The sequence below is a fragment of the Balaenoptera musculus genome, chromosome 18, assembly GCF_009873245.2.
Source record: "Balaenoptera musculus isolate JJ_BM4_2016_0621 chromosome 18, mBalMus1.pri.v3, whole genome shotgun sequence".
Lineage (NCBI taxonomy): Eukaryota > Metazoa > Chordata > Mammalia > Artiodactyla > Balaenopteridae > Balaenoptera > Balaenoptera musculus.
In genome coordinates this window covers 78,828,316-78,846,231 of record NC_045802.1, presented here as the reverse complement: position 1 = coordinate 78,846,231, position 17,916 = coordinate 78,828,316, and the positions used below count along the sequence as shown (strand labels likewise).

The 17,916-nt window shown below is 55.4% G+C and overlaps 1 protein-coding gene and 1 long non-coding RNA gene across 2 annotated transcripts in view; one reads left to right on the top strand and one right to left on the bottom strand.

Moving 5' to 3' along the window:
- Positions 1-17,916, bottom strand: part of MCF2L (MCF.2 cell line derived transforming sequence like) — a 131,002-nt gene that overhangs the window by 92,608 nt on the left and 20,478 nt on the right.
- LOC118884133 lies at positions 10,772-14,720 on the top strand. The gene is made up of 3 exons (XR_005017196.1): positions 10,772-11,195; positions 12,416-12,512; positions 13,648-14,720. It is a non-coding gene; the product is annotated as an uncharacterized LOC118884133 (long non-coding RNA).

The following is a 17,916-nucleotide window of genomic DNA, read 5'->3' as shown; positions in this document are numbered from 1 at the left end:
ATTGCAACATGAAATGAAGGTATAATAGCCACACATGGAAAGTGTGGAGTAAAGCTAAGAAACTGATGATTTTTCTTTTTTAACGTCAAAACCCACTGAATGTCAGCAGTTTTGTGTGGTTCAGAGTAGAGCCCAGCGAAGGGCGTGGGGGTCTGGAAAGGTGTGGCCGCAGGGCAGAGGGTGGCCTCTCCCTGTGGACACGCGGCCTGGGCTCCTGCAGCTGAAGCAAACCCCGCTGTACCCGCGCCAGGCCAGCCCGCCCCCATCACCACCTCCCACCTCCAACTTCAGGGAAGGCCAGTCACCTGGCGGCCCAGCCCTCCCCAAAGTGCAGGGGGGCACATCCGCCTTCCCACTGGTCCAAGGGCAAAAACAGCCTCACTTGTCCTGGAGCTCAACTGGCCCCAGGCCACGTGCCCTCAGGCCTCCACAGCCACCTGGGCGGGGCCTCCTCTCTCCCAGGTACCACCCCCGCCTCCTTGTCCTGGCCTTCCCCCTCTTCAGGCACAAAAGTGTGCGCAAGTGGTGCTCCAACTTGAGGTGACTGGGGTCCCCCGAGAGCTCATTAACCCCGGAAGGCCAGCACCCTCCCCCCAGAGTTCCCCATCCAGTAGGTCTGGGGGACCCAGGAACATGCCCTTCTCACGGGAACCCCGGTGACGCTGGTCCACACTTTGAGAACTGCTGCCGGGGTCTAGCCCATCTTTAAACCAAAAGCAAAACAGAGGAGAAGGCGAACCTTCTGGCCCTGCTGCTCTCACGGACTCCCGGTCCCTTTGTCAGTCGCTTCCTCCCCTGAAGCACCTCTCGCTGGTACATTTCTGAGACCAAGCCGCTAAATCCAGCGCTGCTTCAGGGTTGAGTCTGCTGGCCTCGGTGCCCAGATGTTGGCTCAAACTGTCTGGATGTCATTTTGAGGGTGTTTTGTAGCCATGATGAATATGTAGACCAGCAGATCACCCTCTCTGGTGCGGGTGGGCCTCGTCCAATCAGTCGAAGAGGAGAAGATTGAGGTCCCCGTGGGAGAGGGAATTCTGCCTCCAGACTGACCAGGGTCCCCAGCCTGCGGCCACGCTGCACACTTCAGACTTGCTGGCCTCCATGATTCCGTGAGCCAGTCCCTCCCTCCGTCTCAATCTATATCGGACCTTTACTCTCTCCTTAAATTATGGCACACGTGGTGCCATCTTGCCATAAAAATCACTGAATGTGGCGTAAAGTGTAACAGTCATAACGATCACACCCAACACTATTGAGCACTTACTGTGTTTCGGGGACCCTCCTAAGTTCTTTCCATGATGTGAACTGATTAAATCGTCACAAGGATTTACGAGGCAGGCACTGTTTCTACCCTGTTTTACAGAATAAGGCAAAGAGAGGTCCAGTAACTTGCCCAAGGTCACACAGCTGGTAAGGTGTCAGAGACAGGATCAAACTTCGATGCGTATAAACACAGGCCTAAAAACAAGTGTTTGCTTCAGGGAAACACTGTCACGGATCAACTGGAATGTCACCCCCAGACCCCACCCTGCACAAAGCATCTTAGCCTGAGTGTCCCAAGAGCACAGCCCTGCTCTGCATCACTGCCTCGGCCCGTCCCAGAAAGAAGAGGCAGAACGTAAGATTATCCCCGGATACCGAACACATCCTCTTAGCAACCGTTGCAGAAAGTCAGCCCTGAAAGGGGAGGCGAGAAACAGGAGAGCTGGGAGGGTGTGCAGGTCGGGTTCTGAGAACCCAGGCGCCGGGGGAGCCCGCCCTCGGGAGAATGGAGGGGGTCCTGGGAGAGGTGGAGACATGGCTCTTGGAAGGTAGCGGGAGCCGCCCGCCAGGCCTGGGTGCGGCTGTTTCCTGCACTAGACTGTCCCACAAGGCGGGGGAGGGCAGCAAAGAAAAAGGGGAGACTTGAAAAGGATGCTGTGAAGAAACCCGCAGCCTTGGGCAGACAGCCTCACCTGTGAGCTGGGGCACAGAGCCGGCGGGGACCTCAGGACACACCCGCCTCTCCTGGGCAACTTCCCCCTGGGCGCTGGATCCAGGTGAGTGCTGAGCAGGCAGCAGGGGCTGGGGGCGGTCCCTGCCCTCACGGGGCTCCCAGGATAAGTCCCCGGCCTGGGGCCCCATCAGCTGCCTTTCCTGTAACCCCGGGCCAAAGGCTCGGACAGAACACTCAGAAGACAAAAGGCAGGGTTCACCCAGGATGCTGTGGGAGGGACCAGCTGTGGTTCCGCCAGCACACAGCATGAGAATGGCTGGAGGGCGCTCAACACCAAGGATGTCAGGGATGCAAAGAGACCTCGGGGAGACACCACCTCTCACCTGCCAGAAGAGCCTCATCAAATACACAAGAGGTGGCAAGTGCTGGTGAGGACACGGAGAAAGGGGAACCCTCGTGCACTGTTGGTGGGAATGTAAACTGGTGCAGCCACTGTGGAAAACAGTGTGGAGGTTCCTCAAAAAACTAAAAACAGAACTACCATGTGATCCGGTAATTCCACTTCTGGGCATTTTTCTGAAGAAAACAGAAACACGAATTCATAAAGATATAAGTACCCCTATGTTAACTGCAGCATTATTTACAGTAGCCAAGATATGGAAGCAACCTAAGTGTCCATCGACGGATGAATGGATGAAGAAGATGTACGTACACACAATGGAATATTACTCAGACGTAAAAAGCAATGAAATCCTGCCATCTGTAGCAACATGGATGGACCCTGAGGGCGTTATGCTGAGCGAAATAAGTCAGACACAGAAAGACAAACACTGCGTGATCTCACTTATATGCGGAATCTAAAAAACCAAACTCAGAGAAAGAGTAGGATGGTGGTTACCAAGGGCTGCGGGCAGGGGGTTGTTGTGGGAGATGGGGAGATGGTGCCCCAAGCGTACAAACCTCCCGTTACAGTTGCGGATGAGGAAGTTCCAGGCTCCAGCGTTCAGGGAGGTGACTACAGTTATCAACACCAGATTGTAAATGTGAACGTTGTTAAGAGGGTAGATCTCGAAGGTTCTTAGCACAGGAGAGAAATGGTAACTATGTGATGTGGTGGAGACATTAGCTAAGCTCACCGTGGTGCTCCCTTGATGTACCATGTATCACACTGTCACCGCGCACCTTAAACTCGACAGTGTGTATAGGGGCGTCCACCCAAAAGGCGGTAGGGGTCCCATGGCCCAGGTTTGGTGCAGAGGCTCCAGGGGAGGGTGGCCATCACCGGGATCGGGTGGAAGTGGCGCCACAGGGGTGGCGGTGGTGCGCCCGGCCAACCCCACACGCTGGTCTCCAGGAGACAGCCCGCGAGTCAGCCCATACGTGCACGCATCTCCCCGCCCTGCCCCGCCCTGGGTCCAGGGAGACGCTGGGGGAGGGAGAGTGGAGAGCAGCGCCCCATCCATCCCAAACCTGCGCCCAGGTGGGGCGGGACGGGGTGGAGAGGGAGAGATGGAGGCCGAGGTTTTACATCAGGACTGAGCCTTGGAAACTGAGCTGAGCTAACTGAATGACAACAATTAATAAACTTCTGGACTCAGAATAAAAAGTCACCGGGACGCCCTCTGTAGGTAACAGAGGGGCTGGCCTGGGCATGGCCACACCTGCTGGATCCCGGCCCAGCTGGGGAACCTGCAGACGGCATCCTGTCTCACGAGGCTCAAGTTAACCAGACACCTCCACAGACCGAGGCCCTGCTTCTCCAGCTTTGCCCTTTCACAGCCTTGACAGGCTCTGCAGTGCCATTCCTGAGCTCAGCAAGGAGCCCAGTGCCCTGTGCATTCTAAGAGGAAATGCGAAATCCAGAGTGCTCCCCTACTGGCACAGCATTACTTACCTGGGAGCAAGGCAGGGTGTCCCTTCCACAATTTACTGGGGATGGTTTAAGGGAAACTTCACAAAGATCCCCCAGCGGGCCATAAATGACTCTGACCGATCGGGACAAGGACCCTGGGACGCAGGACTGACTGTCCAGAAAGATCCTAACTGGGAAATGAAAAGCCTCTGGTCTGAGTGATGCTCTCAGGCTGCGAGTGAGCAGGTGGGGACCCCTGTGGAGCCTGCCTCAGAGAGGGCTGCGCCCCTAACTCAGCCCCTGTTCTGCTGGGGCCGCAGATCCCCCTGCAGCCACACAGGGCGGGGCCTGGGGGGAGGGCAGTGCCCGTCTGGGATCCACCCCCACTCCCCCCCGCTTGCAGGGACCCACAGCACCGGCATCGCCGGGTTCTGCGCTTACTGTAAGGATGTCGCCAGGCTGGGGTTCGGCCCTGCCGCCTCCCAGCTGGGCACCTTGGACAGATCTTTTGGGGCATTGGGCCTGTGCATCTCCTCGTGGGCCTGAGCAGCCTCCAAGTCAGAGCGGTTTCGACTTTCTGGGAAGAACGTTTTGTTCAGATGTGAAGCAGTAAGTAACTGCAAGGACCCACCTGGCACTTTCCTGCCGCGCCTGAGTCGGTGTGGAGGCTGTAGCAGAGCAGCATAGGCTCGCGGCTCGTAAACAACAGAAATTTAGTTCCCACGGTTCTGGAGGCTGGACGTCCAGGACCAAGACGCCAGCGTGGTCTGGTCTGGGGAGGACCCCCTTTCTAGGGCCTCCTTGCCGTGTCCTCACACGTGAGAAGGGGTGAGGGACTCTCTCGGGTCCCTTCTATAGGAGCCCTAATCCCATGGGGCCCCGCCCTCATGACCTAATCACCCCAAAGCCCCCCACCTCCTAACACCATCACCTTGGGAGTTACGATGTCAACATATGAATTTGCGGGGGGGACACAGCCCGACCACAGCATTCTGCCCCTGGCCCCCCAAAATCTACACCCTCACACGCAGAACGTGTTTGCTCTGGCGTCAACTCTGCAAAGTCCCAAGCCTCTCCTGAACGACGTGGCTGAGACGGGTCACCGAGGCCAGGTCCCCTCCGGCCGAGAGCCCGTCAGACGGGACAGGCGACCGCTTCTGAGGGACAAACAGCCCCGTCCCAAAGGGGAGAAAGGGAAGAACGGAGGGTAACGGGCCCCGGGCCCGTCCAGATCCTAAGGCCCCGGGGGGGCTGTCTTCCAAGATGGGGCGGGGGGTCGGTGCAGGCCCCGGGGGCCGCCCTCACGCAGCCTTCCCAGCTCGGAGCCCTGCAGAGGAGACGCTGCCACGACAACACCAGGGTTTACCCCCCGACCCTCCGGAGGGGCGGCCACCTGGGCCCACGGCACACCTAGGCCCATACCACGCCCGGGCCCGCGCAGGAGCGAGGTGCCACGATGCCGGGAGCACCGCCCCCCAGGCAGCAGCGGCCCCCCGGCCCTGGCACTCAGCTGTGACAGCAGCCCGGTGGTCTCCGGGGCCCCTGCTGCGTTGCCCTGGACAGCAGGTCCTGGCTTCGTCTGGTCACAGTCACGGCCACGCTCCAGTCCTCCTGAGCGCTTTGCTTTGTTCCCTAGGACGTCAGCCTGTAACGAGGCGTCACGTCACGCGGACGGCCGTCCGGGGAGGGGGAGAAAAGGAGCCGTGGCTGCCGTGACAGGCGGGTTGCTACAGAGCCACCAAAGTGCCCAGGCTGCCTGGCGTGAGGACAGTGGGATCCGCCCACCTGGGAGCTGACAAGATCCCCAGATGTTACACGAATGCCCAGAAGACGTGACAGCTCAGCAGACAAGCCTGATACTCGAGGAAAACTACGCCGGGTGTCCGGCTTTGATGGACGTCCGCCCGCGGTCAGGCCAGTGAAGCAGTGTGAGGTTTCAGGCCCAGCGCGCCTGGCTTCCAGGGGCCCTGGTCGGAACACGGCTGACGCAGCCTCGCCTGGGGCCGCCTCGTGCATCCCAACAGCACTGGACGCCCCCCGAGGAGAGCGCGCGGGTGGCGAGGCGGGTCGCAGGCTACCCGAGGACAGTCGCGGCCCGGGTCGCTCGGGCCCAGCGCACTCGGCAGGAGCTCTGACTCTAAAGTGGGTGTCACAAACGGGCGAGGTGCTCTGTTAGCGCACACCGACCTCGCTTATAAGCGAAACGAGCTTTCGGAGCGAGAACCGCGTGTCTGTGTCCCTTCTCCAGACCCTGACCCCTGCTTCGCTCTATAAACACGGCCCTTCGCCCAGAACGAGCGCCGGCGGGAAACACAAGAGTTTTAATAGGCAAAGTGCTTAAAGCGAACTCGCACTTTGACGTCTACCGTTCTCCTCACGTCGTGTGAACCTCAGTTCAGGTTCTCAGGACAGAACATCAGGTCCGAGCAGCGACTCGGGATTCCCCCGGGTTAGGGTCGGGCGCAGCGCCAGCCCCACGACCTCGCACCTGTGTTGGGCTCTTTCGGTTCCTTGGGAATCACGCCTCCTGGGAAGCAGGAACGGTAACTCGGTGCACGGGGACATCTGGACTTTCTTCCCTCATTTCAGATACTTTCCAAGAAACCGAAGGAGACTAGAGAAGAGCACGCGATTGGCCCTGAGGGATCTGGCATCGCTCCCTCTGGGACTCAGTTCAACACTTACACCCGGTCCTAGCAGCTGGAGTTGATTTTAGTCTCCGAGCACCTGGGGATCTCCTGTGCGCGCGTTTAAGAGGCCCCCGTGTTCGGGGCTGTGCACGTGGCATCCCCACCGTGAACCCCAACCCTGGCCTCTGGGGAGACATCCTCACGGAAGGCCGAATGCTGACAATGCGCTTTTGGGGGTGGAAACGCCCCTCTGGGAGACTGTCTAGCGGCGCAGCTCGGAGTTTGGGTTCCAGAGTCAGCAACCTGGGCTCACATCCCAGCCTGGCCACTTAACTTCCTGGGTGGGTGACCTCGAAGAAGTTTCTTAGTCACGCTCTGCCTCAGTTTCCCCATCTGTGAATGGGGACCACAAAATACCTACAGCAGTGGGTTGTTTTGAGGATTAAATACGTGGAAACGGTTAGAAGAGTGCCTGGCGTGTGGTACACATTCGATAAATATTAGCAGTGCTGTAATATTCAGAGAATCAGGCAGGAAACCCGGAATGGACCACTGGCCTTGTCCCCCTGGTTCAGGGCGACCGGGGGGACCCCACGCTCGCCAACCCCTGAGCCCTGAGGCCCAGCACGGACGCGAGGCTGCACTCCTGCTCGGCGGCGGGTCCACTTGTCCAGCACGGACTTGAGCCGCCCCCTCTGTGGCCCAGGTCGCAGTCACGTCTTCTTCGTTTGCCCGACTCCTGAGGTCTGATGACGCGGGGCCCCCAGCCTGGCCCTGGCCCAGCGGCCCCTCAGGGCACAGCGGGTGTGACACGGCGTAGCTCCGAGTATCCCAGGGCTGTTTTCTCCTTACAGGGCAAGCCAGCAAATATGAGCACCTGATGTTTGCAAAGCCACGCACCCAACCCTACGACGAGCACACAGAACCCAGAAACCCAGGGCCCAGTCCTCCTGAGGCCCAGCCGCCTCATCAAACCGGAGTCCGGGGCCTTGGCCGTAGGGGATGCCATGGGGAGGGGCTCAGCCCACAGGGGACGGTTGTTCAGAGGGGCCCAGCCTCCAGGTGGCCCCTGTGGCTGCCGGACTAGGTCAGGGGAATCATGAGGTTCAATAAAGAGAGTGAAAAATTAAAGCGGCTCCACTAACACGTGTTGTTCTTTTATTTCACTATTTCCGTTTTTGAGCAGCTTTACTGAGGACAGTTGAGATACGAAGAGCCACACCGTTACCGTGTACAGGGCGATGAGTCTGGACCTGCGAGGGCACTGAGAGCCCCTCCACAGTCAAGGGAACAGAGGGCGCCCTCACCCCGAGCTGCCTGCACCGCCTTCGCTGCGGCCAGAACGCTTAACGTGAGACCTGCCCTCCTGACGTGGTTTCAGGTGCACAGCAGCACAGCACCGAGCTCTCGGCCAGGGCGCCGTGCCGTCAGCAGCTCCAGGGCACCCTCGCCTCCGTAACGGAGACGCCACGCCCGCTGAGCCTCCCCTGCAGCCCCTGCGGCCCCCGTCCCGCCTGCTCCTCCGGGTCTGACTACTAAGACCTCACAGCCCTCGCAGCTGTGGACCTCGCAGCCTTTGCCCCTCTCTGCCTGCTCATGTCAGCCGGCGTAATGTCCTCCAGGTCAGTCCCCGTTGTGACAAGCGACAGGGTTTCCTTCTTTCGGGCTGGACATCTTAGCCAGGCGTTGAGAGCACACCACCAGCGTGAGGAGGGGGGCGGTGCCAGGTGTCCCCTCCCCCGGGAGGTGCGGGCTGGAGCAGGGAGGGGGGACACCGAGGGCAGCAAGGCAGCCCACAGGGACCTGAGCCGGGTGGGGCAGAGGTGGGAGATTTCATTCTTTTGCCACCACTGTGTTTGAGGCCTGGGAAGGCGGGTGTCACAGGAAAGTGAAATACGACCCTGGCTCTGGGCACTTACAATCTCATTGGGTGATAAGACAAGTTTGGGAGAAGTTCCAGGAATAGCAAACTTAACTCACGACCTCACAGCCGCTGAGAAAGGCCAGGAGGGTGGCCGAAGGAGACTGTCAAATACAGTCCCGTCCAGAGAGCATTAGAACGCTGGATGTAGACACAGTCTTCCGGCCGGGCGGCCCCTCCCCAGTCCTGCCTTTGCCTGGTCCCCCTCCTGGGAGCAGCTCCCAGATTCCCACTGGGAGGCCATGGATGGGAGGCCAGGGAACAGGGGTCATGGCAGTCCCTGGGGGCCGGGACACCCGCAGGGGCTCTCCCACCCTTGTCTCTGCCATTTGTGCCCCTGCACAGGTGAACCCTGTGACACAGAGATCACGGCTTCCGTCTTAGGCTCCCAACCACGGCCCCTTGGACGGTTGGCGGCTCCGTGTGTGCCCGCTAGTGTCCACCTTTGTCTGCTGGACTCTGGAGGAGATGGACACCCACGTCAGACCTCTCTCGGATTAGTGTCAGGTGGCCAGCCCTTCACCACATCCTACAGAGATCAGGGCTGGAAACGTTCCTTCCACCAGAAACGCACGGAATAAGCACTGATGCCGAAATAGGGCCCCTGGCAAAGGGCGGCATCCTCTTCTCCCCGCAGGGAGCAGGGCCCCTTTCAGCTCCCTGGGGGTGGGTTGCGCCCCAGCACCAGCCCACAGGACAGACTCGTGCAAAGTAGCCCCTCACACCCAAGGTACCTCGGACCTTCTGAGTACTAACTGCTCTCCATAAAAACAGTATCTCCTCCCCAAACGGGCGGGTGTGTAACTGTCGCCTGCAGCCTTAATTATCCGCCCCCCGCCGGGCTCTCCCTGGCAGTGGATTTGACGTCTGGGTGGAAAGGAAACTGCTAACAATAGGGGTCACCGATGGCGATGATAACGGGTCCTCTCGGGGCGCCCCGGCTGACGCACGTCTCTGTGCTGTTTACACTCCTGCCCCGGGGACTTTGGTCCAAAACAGTAAACATGGGAGGACATGCCAATCTGTAATTAGGAAGTTGGTTTATTACTTTCTTTAGAAAACTAGTAGTAACAACTTTAAATTTGATTTTATCGTACGTTTTCAGATCCTCCCCACCCAACAATCCACAAAATACCAGAAGGTCCAGGGGAGGGGGTCACAAGCGCTCAGGCTCTGCAGAGGCTCGGGGGCTGGTACGTGGGCCGTGGGCCTCCGGTCTCTCCCCAGGGACGTGGTCAGTGGAAAAGATGACGCAGGGGCGCCTTGGCGCTGAGACCTCCAGGAAGGAACCGGGAAGCCGGGCATGTGTGTGAAGCGCACACAGTGACACTGGCGGTGCCCGCAGGGCAGTAGGGGAGGGCAGGGGGGAGGGCAGTGGGGGGCGGGGGAAGGGCAGTGGGGGGAGGGCAGTGGGGGGAGGGCACGGGGGAGGCAGTGGGAGGGCCGGAGGAGCGGAGGGGGGAGGGCAGGGGCGGGGGGAGGGGGGGGGAAGGGTAGGGGGCAGGGGGGGCAGGGGGGGAGGGCAGGAGGGAGGCAGTGGGAGGGCGGGGGGGGAGCGGAGGGGAGGGAGGGAGGGGGCGGGGGAGGGCAGGGAAAGGGAGGGGGGGGAGTGGGGGGGTCAGGGAAAGGGTAGGGGGCAGGGGGAGGGCAGTGGGGGAGGGCAGGAGGGAGGCAGTGGGAGGGCCGGGGGAGCGGAGCGCGGGGGCGAGGGCAGGGGGTGGTCTGAGCTCCCTTGCAGCCCCCGCTGAGGCTCCAGCAGCAGAAGAAGAAACCACACTCCCCTTGGAATCGGCCGCTGCCTCCATCTCCTTTGCCTACCACTGAATATTTAAACATACCTGATTTAATTTCAGAAATGTCATTTATTCAAGCGTTAACTTAGAGGCCGTATTTTCCAAGGCTCAACACCAAGGTCACTGAAATTGAATTTAACCTACCTTAACATCTATTTTAACTTGTAGATCTGGACCTATAACTCTGTAGCAAATATTTATTTTAAGCCAGTCAAGGTCACAGCTATCTAAAAGGAAAGCTCTTTTCCCCCTCCTTCCCACTGCAAGTAAGATTCTACGTCTTGGCAAAACCCCTCCTACCCAGCACATATGTGTGGACTTGTTGGCAGTGAGTGAATAGGGCTGTGGATTATTAACTTCCTTTTTTTAAAGACAATTGTAGATTCGCATGCAGTTATAAGGAATAATCCAGAGAGATCCCTTTTCCCCCCAGTGGTTACAGCGTGCAAAAGTACAGTAAGATGTCACAGCATGGATACTGACAACCGACACAGCCCTCACCCTGGGCTCCCCATCACCACATGGTCCCCTTTTAGAGACACCTGCCTCCCTCCCACCCCCTCCTGAACCCTGGCGACCACTAGTTTTTTCTCCATTTCCATAGTGCTGTCATTTCAAGAATGTTCTCTAAATGGAATCACTCAGCCTGACTCTCTGGAGGTTCATCCAGGTGGTTTTGTGAACCTGTCGTTTGTCCTTGTTCTTGCTGAGTAGTTAGCCTTCCACGGAGTAGAGGGACCACAGCTTTTTCTAGCCATTCACCCATCGAAGGACACTAGGGTTCTTTCCAGTTTGGGGCTACTATGAATACAACTAATGGAAACATTCGTGTGCATGAATTTGTGTGAATATGTTTTCCTTTCTCTGGGATAAATGCCCAGGAGTGCAATTTGCTGGGTTGGATGACAGCTGCATGTTTTGTTTTAAAAGAAACTGGCAAACTGTTTCCAGATGGCTGTACCATTTTACATTCATCCCCACCATCAACGCAGAGATCCAGCTTCTCGGCACCCTCACCAGCATTTGGTGCGGTCACTGTTCTTCACTTTAGCTCCTCTGACAGGTGTGTAACTGTAGCTCGTAGCTATTTTGCATTTCCCTAATCACCTTTCTGGTGTTCCTTTGTCATCAATACCTCTTCATCTCTGTTTTCCATTTTCTAACTGGATTGTTTGCTTTTATACCGGTGAGCTTTGAGACTCCTTAGTCCTTTATTTGTGGTTTGCAAATATTTTCTCCTATCTGTAGCTTCTCTTTGTTCGCCTAGCAGGGTCCTTTGGAGAGCATACGTTTTTCATTTTGATAAAGTCTAATTTACCCGTTTTTTCTTTTATCATGTTTTTGGCATCAAGTCTATGAACTCTTTGTCTATTCCTAGGTCCTGAATATCATCTACTATATTTTTTTCTGACGTTTTATAGTTTTACACTTTATGTTTAAATCTGTGACCCATTTCGAGTGAATTTTTGTATAAGGTGTGAAACTTAAGTCATGGTTTTTTGTTCGTTTTTGTTTTGCCTCTGATGTCCGACTGCTCCAGACCATTTGTTGAAAGGCTGTTTTTCCCCCACTGAGCTGATTTTACACCTTTGTCAAAAATCAGTTGGTCCATCTGTGTGGGGTTACTTCTGAGTTCTGTATTCCACTCCACTGTCTGTCCCTCTGCCAGCTCCTACCCGTCCCGATTACTGTGGCAGAATAATGCCTTGCTATCATTTAGACTGGTTCCTCCTACTTTATTCTTCTTTTTCAAGATATTTTAGGTATTCTACCTCTTTGACTTTCCACACAAATTTTACGATAATCTTGTCTATATCTACAAAAAATTTTTGTTGGGATTTTGATAGGAATTTTGTTAATCAGTTTGGAAAGAATTGAGGTCTTTACTATATTGACATCCGATCCATACACACAGTATGTCTCTCCATTTATTTAGGTATTTGAGTTCCTTCATCAGCATTTTCTAGTTTTCAAGCCGTGTACGTGTTTTGTTGGAGTTGCACCTAAGTATTTAATTGTCTGGAGTAACTGTAAATGGTATTGTATTTTTAATTTTGGTGTCCATGTGTTCATTGCTATACGGAGAAATGCAATTGATTTTTCAATGTTTATCTTGTATCCTGCAGCCTTGCTAAACTCACTTATTAGTTCCAGGGCATTTCTGTAGAGTCCTTGAGATTTTATAGTTAGATAGTCGTGTCATCTGTAAATAGAGACTGTTTAATTCTTCCTTGCCAATCTCCATGCTTTTTATTTCCTTTTCCTGACTCACTGCACCAGCAGGAACTTCCAATACAATGTTGAGAAAATTGTTCCCAGCTGTATGGGGAAAACATGCAGTCCTCACCACGAAGTGTGACGTCAGCTGTAGGAGTTTTTTGTAAGTACTCTGATAAGTTAAGAAGCTCCCCTGTATTCCTATGTTTCTGAAAGGGTGTTGAATTTTGTGAAATACTTCTTCTGCATTGATTGAAATGACCATGTGATTTTTCTTTAGTTCATTAATATGGTGGATTACACTGATTAATTTTCAAATATTGATCCGGCCTTGCATTCCTGGATTAAACCCAAGTTGGCCATAGTGAATAATCCTTGTTATATATTGCTTCATTCTATTTGCTAATATTTTGTTATGGATTTTGTGTCTGTATTCACGAGGGTTACTGGTCCATAGTTTTCTTTCTCGTTTTTGTCTGGTTTGGGCATCATTGTAACACTAGCCCCATAAGATGAATAGGAAGAGGGTGTGCAGAGTTGGTGCTCTTTAATGCTTGGTAGAATTCTTGAGTGAAACCATCTTGATCTGAAGATTTCTTTTTTGAGAGTTTTAAAATTATGAACTCAATGTCTGTAATAGCTTCAGACTATTCAAATTATCTGTTTCCTATCAAGTGAATTGTGGTAGTCTGTGCTTTTCAAGAAATTTTTGTCTTCAACTTTCAGAAGTTTAACTATATGTCTTGGTGTGGTTCAGGGGGACTTATTCTAACTGGGGTTCTACTAACTTCTTAAATATTTGGGTTTGTGTCTTTTGCCAAATTGGGCCATTTTCAGCCTTTATTTAGGTACTTTTCAGCCCCGCCTCTGTCTTCTCTCCTGTGACTCCAATGACGGGAAGGTCAGATCTTCTGTTAGAATCCCCTCGGGTCCCCAGGGCTCTGTTCTTTTTTTTTTTTTTCAGTTTATTTTCTTTGTGTTGTTCAGGTTGGGTGATTTCTGTTGCTTCATCTTCAAGTTTATAGATTCTTTCTGCCGTCCTCTCCCTTTTGTTGTTGAGCCCACTGATGGGGATTTTTTGCTTCACTTACAGTACTTATGAAATTTATGAAATTTCCATTTCCTTCTCTCTATCTTCTATTTCTCTGCTGAGATTCCTTATTTTTCCCTTTTAAAGCATGTCTGTAATCGCTCAGTGAAGCGTTCTGTGGTGGCTGCTTTGACCTCTTTGTCGGACGGTCTCGCCATCTCTCCCATCTCTGCGTTGACACCTCTTGTCTTTTTTCATTCATTTTGAGGTTTTCCTGGTTCCTGATACGACAGCTAGTTTTCGAAGGACACGTGGACATTTTTGCATTATGTTACGAAACTCTGGATTTGTTAAAACTCTGCTGTTTTGGCTGACTTCCTCCGGGCGCTCCAGCAGGGAGGGAAGTAAGGGCACCGCCTCTGTACTGCCAGGCAGGGGTGGAGGCCAGGGTCCCCAACGGTGACACGCAAGACTCTCGACATCTGGGGCAGAGGGTGAGAGGTCGGGGGGCTCCCTGTCACTGCTGAGGGGGTCTCCACTGACGCCTCCCGGCCGGGGGGTCTGGAGCTCCTTGCTCTGCTCCCTGAGAGTTCCCACTGTCACTGTGGTGGGGGGGGCCTCGCTCATCCCCCCCGGTGGTGGTGAAAGTCCTGGGTCCACTAAACCTCCTCTGAGTCCCAGGGCAGGGGGACGTCTAGGCTCCCCACGTGGTCTCCCCACGTGGTCTCCCCACGTGGTCTCCACTGACCTCAAGTGTCAGCGCTGGGATGGGACTCATTACCACCGAATGAGGCAGGGGAGCCTCATGCAGCCTCTCAGGGTGGAAGCCTAGGTTCCCGCCATCTTTGGGGCCTGGCGGGTAGAGGGGCACAGTTTTCCCGTGACGTCAGGCTGGGGCGGAGCAGGTATCGTCCAGAAATTGCCGTCCTTCCTCTCCTGGTCCTTTGGTGGAGAGAGCAGGCTTCGGTCAGGGCTTTCTGGGGTTTATGCCCAGTGGCGCTTCCAGCTGCCGGTTCCTCCAGCGCCCAGCCTGGACCACCGTGTCCTTCTCGGGCCCTGGGATCCCGGCGGCTCTCCTCCTTCTCAGAATCTTCTCACTTTTTTCACATGTAAAGTTCAGGGGCCCGTGTTTACCGAGAGGAAGGATGAGGGGAAAGTCCATCTGCTCCGTCTTCTGTGCGGTGGTCTTTCACGGGTTAAGGTTTAAAGTGACATCAGAGCACAAGCATCCCTTCTGACCCAGCAAGCTCTGGATACACACCTCCCTCGGGCTCTGGGTGAATTCATTCAGAAAAACTCCTGAGACAACAAAGGGGGCTGCCTCTCAGTTTCCCACGTAAGAGGAGGCCCTGGCCTGGGGGCGGGGCGCTGACCTTGAGGAGGGCCCTGACCTAGAGGCGGGCGCTGACCTTGAGGAGGGCCCTGACCTGGGGGCGGGGCGCTGACCTTGAGGAGGGCCCTGGCCTGGGGGCGGGGCGCTGACCTTGAGGAGGGCCCTGACCTGGGGGCGGGGCGCTGACCTTGAGGAGGGCCCTGACCTGGGGGCGGGGCGCTGACCTTGAGGAGGGCCCTGGCCTGGGGGCGGGGCGCTGACCTTGAGGAGGGCCCTGGCCTGGGGGCGGGGCGCTGACCTTGAGGAGGGCCCTGGCCTGGGGGCGGGGCGCTGACCTTGAGGAGGGCCCTGGCCTGGGGGCGGGGCGCTGACCTTGAGGAGGGCCCTGACCTGGGGGCGGGGCACTGACCTTGAGGGCACCTCCAGCCCATTTTCACAGCAAAATCCGAGGAGGGTTGGGGCAGACACAGCCCTCTTCCTCGGAGCGGCTGGAATAAAGCTGTGACCTGCCATTCTTGTCTGCTTCCGGCCTGTTGGGTAGAACACGTGCATTCACATAGGTTTAAAGTTTAGTGGTTTGTCGGCTCACAAGGTATCTAGCTAGTAATTATGCTTCTGCGGGTCACAGCTGCATCTATTTTGTTTATTTTGATATTAGAGTTACTGTCGTTTTTATGGCAAAGGGAAGAAAAATGATCTTTAGGGGTATCTGCTGAAGGATGTTGGCTAACTTTAGTTAGAGTAATTCCACTGGGTAGCAAATGTGCCTACTTACATTCTGACATTTCAAATGAAAAGCTGACAAAGCGAAAAGGTGATGAAATTTTAGCATCCGTCATGGAAAGCTCTGGAATTTCAACAAATACAAATGGAAAAGTGTTAGCATTTCAAAGAGAAATCCCCTCAAAACATGATGCCCCGAAGAGAGAAGCCTGGCGCCCGGGTGAGCTCAGGTGTTCTGCAGGAAATAACCGCAGTTTCCCACCTGGCTGGAACCACCTGGAAGCCACAGGAGGAGTCCTGGGTTTAAAAAATTAAAAACATGGTTAATATCCGTGTCAACGAACCACGGTCTCACTGATTCACCCGCCTGTGCTTCATTTCTGTAAGTCTAAGAAGGACGCTGGTACCAACCCAATCATCTATCTTAACCACTGCAGGTACTGGGTGTATAAACGTGCCAGACACGCTCCATCACCACCCGTGCACGCAGGACGAGGCTTTGACTCTGCCCACCGGGCTCTACCTGCTCAGCTGGGTGGGCGCACAGCCCACGGTCAAGAAGACGGTGCAGGAGGTGAGGGTGCAAACCCGTCACCGCAGCTTCAGACACACCTCGTGGGAAAAGATCCCAATGACAGTGAGGTGGAATCACCCCCTTCGCGACAAGCACTTAGATGTGAGACTTCAACTTTGAAGGCAGTTTGAGGTTTGCAGAACAAGGAAGAGAAAGTGCAGGGAGCCCCCACGCATCCCCCCTCACTGGTGCGGTACCCGCGTTATGGCTGATGAACCAGTGCTGCTATGTTCTCTGTTATGAACTAAATCTGCGGTTCACGTCAGAGCTCGCTCTTTGCGTTGGGCAGTTTCTGAGTTTGGACAGATGCATGATGTCACGTACCCACCATTATGGTATCGTGCAAGATGGTTTCACTGTCCTAAAATCCCCCTCTCTCTGCCTGCCCTGTGGTCATCCCAGGTTGCTCTGGGGCGTCCCCGTGATGTGGTCCTTCCCACAGGACGCAAGCTGGAGGCATGGCGACCTACCCTCATGTCCCGCTCACTCGCCCCTCCACCCCCCAATTCCCTGGTCCCCCCACCCCCGTGGTGCCCACAGGACCTTCCTCCCTCTCCCCAGGCCCTGCTGCAGCCTGAGAAGCAAAAAACACGTGGTTTGGGGCACCGGACCCTGGAAACTTGCCCGTCAGGAAGGCACGTTCCCCAAGACAAACTCTGCTCTGAGACGCTCCACTCAGGGTGTCACGGGCCAAGGTGCACCCAGCCCCGGGGACCACGCCCATTCACCCCGGCAGGAAACCAGCCCCAGCGCCCTCTGGGTCCTCAGGGGTCAGCGCATTAGTGAGGTGGCACTTCCCACAGGAAGGCTCCTGCCCCTGGGCACGGTTTTGGTTGTCAGCATGGGTGGGTGGAGGCCGGACCTGCCGCGCACCCCACCGTGCACGGAAGGGCCCCCTGGCCACGAGCAACTCGCCCGCACACCCGCCGTACCAGGTGGGAGCCCCAGAGTGAGAGCCAGGGACACAGGAGGGCCCCGGGCCTTGTACCCAGAAAACGCAGAGCCCTCCACAACTCACAGTAAGAAGATAAACGCCCCTAATGAAAATGACCTGCATTCACCGTTCTCTGAAGAAGGTAAAAGACGGCCTTCAAACTCATGGAAAGATGCTTACCATCGTCAGTGATCAGGGAAAAGCGCATCAGGTCACAGGAGGCACCACCTCCCTCCCAGCGGACGGCCGAAAGAGAGCCGATGCACAGTGACACAGCTGGTGGGGATGGGTGGGGGGACAGCCACTGTGGGAGACGTGATCAGCAGCTCCCTCCCAGGTCCAGCCCAAGAGAAAGGAAAGCCGGGCCACACAGACGCTAGCGCATCAGTGCTCACAGCAGCCAAGACGTGGAAAGAACCCCAGAGTCCACCGACTGACGGACATGAAGTGAGGTCCATCCACGCGGGGCGGGGCACGATCCAGCCGCGGAAAGGAAGGAAGCGCTGACACGCTACAACACGTATGACCCCTGAGAACATGCTAAGGGAAAGAAGCCAGACACAAAAGGCCGCGTACTGAGACATCCAGAACAGGCAAAACCACAGAGGCAGAAGGCAGGTTAGCAGCTGCCGGGGGCTGCAGGGGGCTGGGGAGTCAGTGCTGGTGTGTGGGGGTTTCTCTGGGGCCAGGGGATGGTCTAAAATTAGACACTGGTGGCTGCCCAGCTCTGTGAACACTAAAAGCCACCAAATTATACATTTTAAAAGGGTGCAATTTTATGGTACGGGCACACCTTGTTTTATTGTGCTTCGCAGATATTGCATTTTTTACAAATTGAAGGTTTGTGGCAACCCTGGGTTGTCAGAGGATAACTGCCATTTTTTAGCAATAAAGCATTTTTAAATTAAGGTATGTAGGGTTTTTTTTTAGACATAATGCTGTTGCACACTTAACAGACTACAGTATAGTGTAA